Source organism: Mus pahari, chromosome 6 (assembly GCF_900095145.1).
Source record: "Mus pahari chromosome 6, PAHARI_EIJ_v1.1, whole genome shotgun sequence".
NCBI classification, from domain to species: Eukaryota; Metazoa; Chordata; class Mammalia; order Rodentia; family Muridae; genus Mus; species Mus pahari.
The window spans coordinates 13,613,381-13,623,655 of NC_034595.1; the positions used below are offsets into that span (position 1 = coordinate 13,613,381).

At 39.8% G+C, this 10,275-nt stretch overlaps 1 protein-coding gene across 3 annotated transcripts in view; it reads left to right on the plus strand.

Moving 5' to 3' along the window:
- Kiaa1958 (KIAA1958 ortholog) overlaps window positions 1-10,275 on the plus strand; it is a 124,911-nt gene that overhangs the window by 61,994 nt on the left and 52,642 nt on the right. The gene's annotated exons all lie outside the window — the stretch shown is intronic.

The following is a 10,275-nucleotide window of genomic DNA, read 5'->3' on the forward strand; positions in this document are numbered from 1 at the left end:
GCACAAAGGTGAATGCCTTCCTCAAGAAACTTCAGAATCAGCCAAGTTGATATATATATATATATATGTTACCCAAGTTGATATATATATATATATATATATATATATATATATATATATATATAGTTATTTATTTGAACCAGTTTCCTATTGCCATTCATTTTAGTTAGTGTGATGATTTAAACTGATTTTTAAAAAGGCAACAGGTAACTTCTTAAATAAGCATTTGATCCTGTCTTAAAACTTAACAGACTCAGATAACATACATTTCTGGAGTAGGCCAGCTTAGCTCAATGCATCCTCATTGACAGGAGTGTGGGATCATCAGTCATGGCTGCTACCTATACAATTCTAATTCTAATGCTCTTTAGTTTAAATATTCATTACTTGTTTGGTCTAAGATATAAAGGATTTGATGTCCATACTTAGGGTCCACAATTCAAATCTAAAAGGACAGACACAAGTCCTTTTATGGACAAAGGGTGAACAGGCACAGAAAATATAGAAAGCAGAACACTATAGCATATTTCATCCCTTTCAAAAGAGCTATGTTTGGGAGAAACGTCCTTTAAAGGCTGAGGTACCTGTGCCTCTGGCCCGAAACTTCTTAGAAGTAAGTTGCTTTTACAAACACACATTTACAGTTTCAGTGTCAGCCTGAGGTCTCCAGAGGGAACTTAGCACCTTTCTATTACAGCCCTGCAGTCAGTGATGACTCCTGCTGAGAGTGTCATCTAGTTGCTTTGAAAAGTATGCCAGTTGAAAATCATAGATTTTTTTTGGTGGTTTTTCATAACTGTTATTGAAATGTGATCCACATTTTATAAAAGACACCTTTTATAAAAAATGTATTTTATGAGTGTTTCTGTGCATGTATATTTGTGTACCACATACTTGCTCAGTGCCCAAGGAGGTCTGAAATGAATGGTTTGGGAATCATCATGTGGGTTGGGGACTGAACTTTTGTAAGAGCAGTAAGTGCTGTAACTGCCGAGCCTTCTGAGGACTGTAACTAACCAGAGGACTGTCACTAGAAGTGCCCTAAAGTGCTCTTGCCCAACATAGGCAGACACTCTCTTCTCCTCTCAGTTCTTAAGGGCAACAGCTAATGGACTTTCTATGAATTTACTTATTCTGTATATTTCATATAAACTATAACCTTTTGTGACTACTTTCTTAGACTTAGTGTGGTATTTTTTTCAGAATTAGTCCATATTAGAGAATTTTTATTGCCAAACAACATTTTACTATAAATATGTCATACTTTATTTTTCTTCACCTGATGGTCAGACATTTGGGCTATTTCCACCTTTGGTCTGTTTGCTACTGTGAACATTGTACAAGTTACTGTGTGAGCACTTACTGTGATGTCTGTGTGGGCGTGGTGATGCCTGCCTGTGATTAGACTTCGGGGTGGGACTACTGGGCCTATGCTCACTCTGTTTTTAGTTTTCCAGAAGCCACTAATCTGCTTTCTAAAGATTTGACTTAAAGTCTTAGCACTAATGCACAAAGATTCCTGTTTCTATGTGTGCCACCAACACATTATTTTCTGTGTTTTAAAAATTGTTCCTGTACTCCCAACACACAGGAGGCAGAGGTAGGCAAGTCTTTGTGAATTTGAGGCTAACCCTGGTCTACATAGCAAGTTCTAAGCTACCCAGGGCTACATAAGAAGACCCTGTCTTAAAACATACGAACAAAAAATTGCTATGTTATCGTGCCTGTATTATTCTAATAACTAATGATATTAAACATTTTTTTGTGTTCTTATTGGTCATATACACATACTATAAATTTTTTTTTCTTTTGAAGGTTTTCAGATTCTTTGCTCATTTTAAAGTGAGGTTCTCTTTCCCGCTTTGGGTTGTAAGAGTTCTCTGGAGCTGTTTGTGTTCTGTATGTTAAGTCCCTTACATGGTTTGCAAGTGTTTTCCCCTATTTATGCTCACCCACTCATCCATTCAGTACGTATTCATTCTTATATTCTTCCTCCCTCACCACCCTCTCCCCCCTCTTGTCCCACCCACTTCTCATAGGAAAGTCTTGAACTTCTGATCTTCTCTCCTCCACCTCCCAAGGGCTGGAATTACAGGCATGACCATGCCCAATTATGCTTTTTTTCTTTAAAGTACTTTATACTTTAATTATTATATAATTCTGTAGACATAGGCCAATCTTCACATTTCAGGATACATGTTTATCAGGTAGCAAACATCCTTACACTAGGAAATATAATTTTTAATATGTGGAGAGTATAAGAAGTCTTTTTCACTTGTATTTACTTAGAAGCATTCAGAATGTCAACAAAACAACCACAATATTTTTTCTTTTTTGCAATTACAGGGTGGTATTCAGTTAACAGAACAACAGTTATCTTCGTATAAGCTGCATCAGAGACAACTGAAGATGAAAAAAAATAAAACCCAAAAATAAAGCCAAAAGAAATAAAACAAAATAAAACCCAAACTACTGTCCCCATATATAACTAATTTGTACTATGCACCAACAAGAACCTGCTTTAAATTTCCATGCCAATCTACAACCCCCAGACTGTACCAGGCAAGGTTAGTGGCTATTGAAAATGCCACCAGGACAGGTCTATCTAAAGGCACATTCAGTACTGTGTTAACTATACAAAAAAAGACACTGTACAGTTTAAAAATAAATCTGACACAGCTTTACATTTCAATTTTTTTCTTTAAAAGTAGTGAGTTGTGTACAGGGGGTTAAATGCTTTATAGACAAGAAAAAAACTGCACTAGATCCAACTTATTCATCATTATCTTCATCTTTGTCTTCCTCCTCTTCCTCCTCCTCTTCATCCTCCTCCTCATCTTCTTCCTTCTTTTTCTTGCTCTTTTCAGCCTTGACCACCCCCTTTTTCGCTGCATCAGGTTTTCCTTTAGCTCTGTAGGCAGCAATATCCTTCTCGCACTTCTCCTTCAGCTTGGCAGCCTTCTCATAGGGCTGCTTGTCATCTGCTACAGTGTTGTTCCACATCTCTCCTAGTTTCTTTGCAACATCACCAATGGATAAGCCAGGATGCTCGCCTTTGATTTTGGGGTGATAGTCAGAACAGAAGAAGAAGGCCGAAGGAGGCCTCTTGGGTGCATTGGGGTCCTTGAACTTCTTTTTGGTCTCCCTTTGGGTGGGGGATGTAGGTTTTCATTTCTCTTCCATAACGAGCCTTGTCAGCCTTTGCCATATCTTCAAATTTCCCCTTTTCTTTAGCAGACATGGTCTTCCACCTCTCTGAGCACTTCTTGGAGAACTCTGAGAAGTTGACAGAAGCATCTGGGTGCTTCTTCTTGTGCTCCTCCTGGCAGGTTTGCACAAAGAATGCATATGAGGACAGTTTGCCTCCCAGCTTCTTAGGATCTCCTTTGCCCATGTTTAGTTGATTTTCCTCCGAGAGGCACAGAGTCGCCCAGTGCCTGTCCGGCTCTCGATTGCCCTGGTGCTATCTCTATGGAGCTCAGTGCACTACAATGGCCGTGAGAGCGGGGGCCAGACCAGCCTCCCCCTCATCTTTTTAAGTAGGAGACAACCTGGCAGAGTTTTCTGTATTCTCAAAGTGTATTTAATGAAACACTTCAGAAATACATTTTCTCCACACTAACCTGTGAAGCAAGTTGTGGAACCCAGCTTTAAACCACATTTGAATGTCATTGTATAATAATTTGGAAAAGACATTCAACCTATTTGAAGAAGATGTGGTTTTTGTTTCGTATTGTTTTTCCGAGAGGGTTTCTCTGTGTAGCCCCGACTGTCCTTGAACTAACTTTGTAGACTGTGCTGGCCTCAAGCTCACAGCCTCTGCCTTTCTAGTGCTGGGATTAAAGGTGGGGGCCACCGCCACAGCCCAGTAAAGAATTTGTTTTAATTCTTCCTTTAGTACATGTGTTACATTACGGTTCTCTTTTTTTATTGCAATTGCACCTCTTATATCAGCTATAAAAATTAGGCATAACCAAAGGTATATAATGCGTCCAGCCATGAATTGATCTGACGTTACTCCCACCAGGGGAATTTGACAAGGGGAATTCATTTGGCCTAGAGTAGCATGTTCAAGAAAAGCACTCTGAAGTAATGGCAGGTTTCCAAGGTGGTTCTTGTGTTCTAGCCCACCATTCTGAGGAAAGATACCAAATTTCAACATGCTTTTGGCTTCGAAGAAGCTGGACTGGAAACAACAGTGAGATTAATAAAAACCTAATTGACATTTCTGTTTTTGTGAGAGTTACATAAACTTAACACCTTGACTTCCTAGAGTCCAACCTAAGTTCTATATTCTAAATTTTAAATTTTAACTTATTTACTTATCTGTGTTTGTGTATTTATTTATACTTGATCACACACACATACAAAAGTATATAATTACAATATAAGTGGTCTCTACTCAGTTAATGTATCAAGCACAATTTCGACTAAACAAAAGAGAAAAGCCCTAGGGGGGAACACAGCCAAAATTAAGAACAGGCACTTGAACACCTTGGAAACTTAAGTCCGTATCGGGTCATTACAATAATACCACATGACTTTATAAATTCTATTTAAATAATAATAAACTGATAAATGACTCTTGGAGTCAGCCTAAAACAAAGAGAAGTTACTGCATTTTTAGTAGTATCATGCAGTCTATTTGAATACATTAATAATAAACTTAGAATCACCACCGATATGTAGGTATGGCATTAAGGAAATCAGAGCCCCTCTCATTGGTGCCATTTCACCAAAAGCAAGCCCAGATTTGAATTCTTTACTTCTTGCTACATGTCTCTGCCTGTCTTAGGAGTGTGCATCTGTACCTCTCTGGAGGCAGCTCTGTGAATTTGTCTCTGTGTCTCCCTAACAAAGGGCTTCCCTCTCAACTTTATTGAGCAGCACAGGAAGCATTACACAGGGAAAAAATGAGGGATAATTTACAAAAACCTTTGACAGGTTTTTACATGGAATTATATCACTGATCCCAGATGATCCAGATAACAAATAGTATTACAAATGTCACTGTTTATCAAGCAATATCCACTTGTTACATTCAACATTAATGGTTGGTATTCATTTTCTAAGATGACTTTCAACTTCTGTTTTTACTGTTTTAAGCAAATGATGATTAAAACACACAGGTATTACTCTAGGAGCCAAGGCATGGTGGTGTATGCCTTTTAACTCCAGCAATCCAAGGGGAGGCAGATCTTTTTAAATCCGAGGCCAGCCTGGTCCTCATAATGAGTTCTGGGGGAGAGAGACCCTCTCAAAGCATTAACTTAGGTTATTAAAGGTCGATTACATAAAAATTCCAAAACGTCAAGTTGGTTGTTACGTTGTTTCCTAAAGACAGGTTAAACAAGCAGGCTGAGTACTCAGTAGGCTCGCAGTCTTAGTGACCTGGAGGTGTATTACTAGTTTTGTCTGTGGAGTCCAGCAGCAGTTCCAGTCCCAGTTTTTTCCAGTCTTTCAGAGTGTTAGAGATGTTGCTGTAACTCGTTGCACTGATATTTCTTAAGTTTTGTTCCCTGGTAGGAGATCATCCTTGGTTTAGTTGAACTGATTTCCTAAAGTTGTAAAATGCTAAGGTATAAAGCATTGACTTTCACATCATTTCTGTTGTTTCACTCAACAGACTTTAGCAGTAAGGGAAGTGGACAGACTATATTAGAATTACTAGCAGTAGCTTTTACTCCATTACCTTTCAAGGTTTCTATGAGCATAGCTCATGTGGATGAAGTTTTAAACCCTATTGTGTCCCGAGTTACACTTTTATGTTTGTTTCTTAAATATACTTGTGTGTTACCTTCTGTGAGGTTGTACTGGCCAGTTTTATGCAACTTGACACAAGCTAGAGTAATCCTAGAGAAGGGAGCCTCAGTTGAGAAAAGTTTTCTATAAGATCGGGCTGCAAGCAAGCCTGTAGGGCATTTTCTTTATTAGTGATTGCTGTGGGAGGACCCAGCCCATGTGCCCCTGGACTGTTGGTTGATCCTTGGTTCGGGTTCTGTAAGAAAGCAGGCTGAGTGAGTCAGGGACGGAGCAAACCAGTGTGCTGCACACCTCCATGGCCTCTACATCAGCTCCTGCCTCCTGTTTGGTTCCTGTACTGGCTTCCTTCAGTGATGAACTATGTTGAGGAAGTATAAGCCAAATAAACCCTTTCTTCCCCAACTTGCTTTTGATCATGGTGTTTCATCATAGAAGCAGTAACCCTAACTAGGACAAAAAGCAGTATTATCATTCTGTCAAGATTTAGAATCACCTAGGAGACACACTTTTCCAGAAAGGATTACTAAGGAAAAGACCTACTCTGAAGTGGTACCATCCATTACTGTGGGTGGGGCCGACCTAATAAGAAGGGAAAGCCAGGTGCAGGCCAGTGTTCCTTCCCCGCTCCATGTTCTAGCAGTTGCCACATGGCTCCCATTGCCGAGGAGCCACCCACAGTCACGCCTTCCCACCACAATGGACTGCATCCCCAGACACGAGCCAAAGTACACCTCTCTACTGAGGTTGGTTTTTGCCAGGTATTTGGTCACAACAATAAGAAAAGTAAGGTATTTTCTTTAAGGTTCCCTTTTTTATTTACAAAATGATTTTTATGAGTGTATGTGTGCTCCAAAGCTACAAAGTTGTATAACTTTGCTACTATAATGAGTAACAGAGATAATTGTACAGTGGCAGGTGCTTCTGAGTCTAAACATAGCTAAAAACAAAAAATGTACCATGAAAATATAATAGATAAAAAAATAGTTTGTCTTTTTAAGATCACACACCATGGGTGGGGTTTGTAGGACCCAAGTTGTTTTGTGTGAGTGAGTAGGGGCCAAGCATTAGCATACTCTTGGGGGGAAGTGCATCTCAGATACATTTATTGATGCCATATTGTAAATGATACTTAGATAAGTGTATAGCGATGTTCTATGTTCCCGTGTAACACAGTTTTCTTTTTTGTTTGTTTGTTTTGTTTTTCGAGACAGGGTTTCTCTGTATAGCCCTGGCTGTCCTGGAACTCACTCTGTAGACCAGGCTGGCCTCGAACTCAGAAATCCGCCTGCCTCTGCCTCCCAAGTGTTTGGATTAAAGGCGTGCGCCACCACTGCCCCACTGCTAACAGTTTTCTTAAGCTTAGCCGACACTACTAATTTTGAGTGAACTCGGGGAATGGTTAATGATGGCCATAGGCAGGTGCAGGATGGGCTAATGTATTTCTTTCTTTCTTAGGTTTTAACTAAACTATCTGAGTTTAGTTAACAGTTTATGTCTTTTATCAGCACTCCTGATATTATGAAGGTCATTAACCTGAGATTCCTACCCAAATTTTCTGGTAAACCTGGGCCTAGCAGGTTTCACGGGGACCCAGGCATTCTTTATAAGGCTTTGAAGCCTGTCAGTTGGATTGAGGCCAAAGGCCACAGCAGATGACTGTACTCTGCTGCAGGCTGCTTGTTCTGTGTTCAGCTTGCTTTAAAACTCTTCTTCAGTGGAAACTTAACCATAGCTTACAGTGTTAAACCTGATAATTTTGAGAAAAGACTGAATCCACTGTTCAATTAAAGCAAGCTGCATTTTGAGGTTCACCTGGGACCAGCCAGCTGGCTACTACACCCTAAGTCAGGATTTGAGAGAGTAGCCCCTGCTGGCTTCTTGAAGTTCCTTTTATAGAAAAGATAAGGTGTTTATAGAAGAGATAAAGGTGGGAGAGTGTTGGCTGTTACACATTGTTAGAAAGATACAATGGAGAGAGAAGGAACAAAGTGTATGAATCCTGTGAATGGACCCCAAGCACTTGACACCAGATCTAAGAATCAGGAGCACTTCTTTTTGTGGGGGAGAGGGGGGTTCCAGACAGGGTTTCTCTTTATAGCCTTGGCTGTCCTGGAACTCACTCTGTAGACCAGGCTGGCCTCGAACTCAGAAATTTGCCTGCCTCTGCCTCTGGAGTGCTGGGATTAAAGGCGTGTGCCACCACGCGGCAGGAACACTTCTTAATTACAGATGGAAACCTTTACTTGCAAGAACTTAACCCAGGACAAACAGGAACTTATTTTTAACCTTAACTGCAGGCAGAGCACTTAACCAACAAGGTCTGTTTTTCTTTTCTGGTTTCCCATTACCTTGTAAGGATTATTGTTCCTGTTTTGTTCTCACAGCTGTTAAGGTTTTTTGTTTGTTTAACTAAAAAATTTAGAAAAATTGTAAGCTTTTTGACTCTTGTAATAGCATTTACCTTAAGAAACAATTCATTGTAGAAAGATAAAACATCTTCTTTCGTTAAATTTTTATTATCTTTAGTCTGAGGTGCTTTTTTTGTTTCTCTCTCTCTCTCTCTCTCTCTCTCTCTCTCTTTCCTTTTTAGGCATTTTAAGCTAGTTTAGTTAAAAAACAAGAAATAAACACCCACATTAGCAGAGGTTTTTACAATCAGGATCATTAATTTTACTGTCTTCCTCCTCCTGTCTTATCTCTTTGGAAGATCTTCAGGGGTCCATAAAAGGTGGGGCTGCTGTCCCCTGTGGCAGGATGCTCTTCAACTCCTCTTTAGCACCTGCTAAAGGACCTGCCTAGGGCTGTTTTCTTCATCTTATTGTGTGTATGTGTAGGCTTACATTAAACTTGGTAGAGAGTTTTAGTTAGCATATAGAGGGATACACGCATCCCCTCCAGGTGGTGTGCTGTGTACGGGATGTGTGCTGCACTCCAGGGTCTGTATGCACAGCCTTACCCCACAGGCACCAGTGCACTGCACTCTGGTACTGTGCAGTATGATGACCACACACAACCTGTTATTGGCTGAAGGTTGACATATGAAACCTGAATGTGTTAAAATTAATAGCCCAGTCTGGCATGTCTATTGAAAGTATATTGGGTCCTAATTTTATTGGTGCTATCTTAGGAAGTACAGATTTTCTTAAACTTTCTTGTGATAACAATTCTTTCATTCTTGTCTGTTTAATCTGACATCTTTTCTGCCTTTGGTACCTTATTCAGAAAATTGTTTCCCTACCTTGAGATCAGATAAATAGTTAAGTGATGTGGTGTGTCTCGGTGATAGAGCTGGCATAGATCCCAGGCATTTGCAATGATTAAAACAAGCAAGCAAGCAAGCAAACAAACAAACAAACAAACAAAACATTTTAAAATAGTTGTCTGGGGCTGGAGAGATGGCTCAGCAGTTAAGAGCAGTTGTTGCTCTTGCAGAATAGGATGCATTTCTCAGCACCCACATGGTGGTTTACAACCAGTCATAACTCAGCCTTCAGAGGATCCTGTGCTGCCGTCTGTATATATGCACGCAGCCAAAACACACTTTTAAAAATAGAATAAAGTAAATTTTAGTTACCTGTTAAATTTTTCTTCTGTGACCCCCTTTCCTTTGCTCTCTTTTGACATTTAAAACTCTAAGGTAGAATATATTGGGGGGGGTAAGAGTTGATGTCATTTTCTGCAAGGCTCTAGAATAATTTATTGAATAGTTCCCATTTCCAGTGATTTAATGTATCACATTTTTGTTTACAATTGAGTCTGTCTCTAGTTTTTGCTTTCATTGTTTTCTGTGTAGTTTTTTCCTTACAATTTAACCTTATGGTTTTGTTATGAAACAAAATAAGTTCAGAAGGAAGTGCAATAGTCTCAATTGTTCACTGTCCTTTTTGAAAAATTACTAATGTAAAATTGAGTTTAATGAGCTTCTAAAAATTAATAAAGGTGTATGTTGTTTCCTGTTATTTGGTTCATGATGACACAATAATTAATGGTTTCTTTTGTCAGGAATAGAAACTGAGTTAAACTGGAGGAAAAAATTAATTGCCTTACAGATCTTCAGGCAAGCGTTCCTCCAGGGTGCAGTCGCCATCTTCTTTCTGCTGTCTCCAACCTGGGCTTCCTTAGGACAGATTTGCTTCATCTCCACCTCCTGACCTAAGTGTGAAGTTAGTTGTGTTAGCTGCTGATAGAGCCCATGTCACAGCAGATGTACCAACCCCTGACCCAGTCTTAGGAGCATCAGGCCTCTACCCGAGGAATAATATTAAGTTCAGTCCTTGGTTAGCCACGTAGCTAGAGAGAGGAGTCAGGACAAAATTTCCAGGACAAGAATGTTCTTAGAAGTTCTGTACTTGAGATGGGCACAGACAGAGCTACCTACTACCGTTATGTGCAGTGAGTATAAGATGTTTATATGGGGGCTGGTGAGATGGCTCAGTGGGTAAGAGCACCCGACTGTTCTTCCAAAGGTCTGGAGTTCAAATCCCAGCAACCACATGGTGGCTCACAACCATC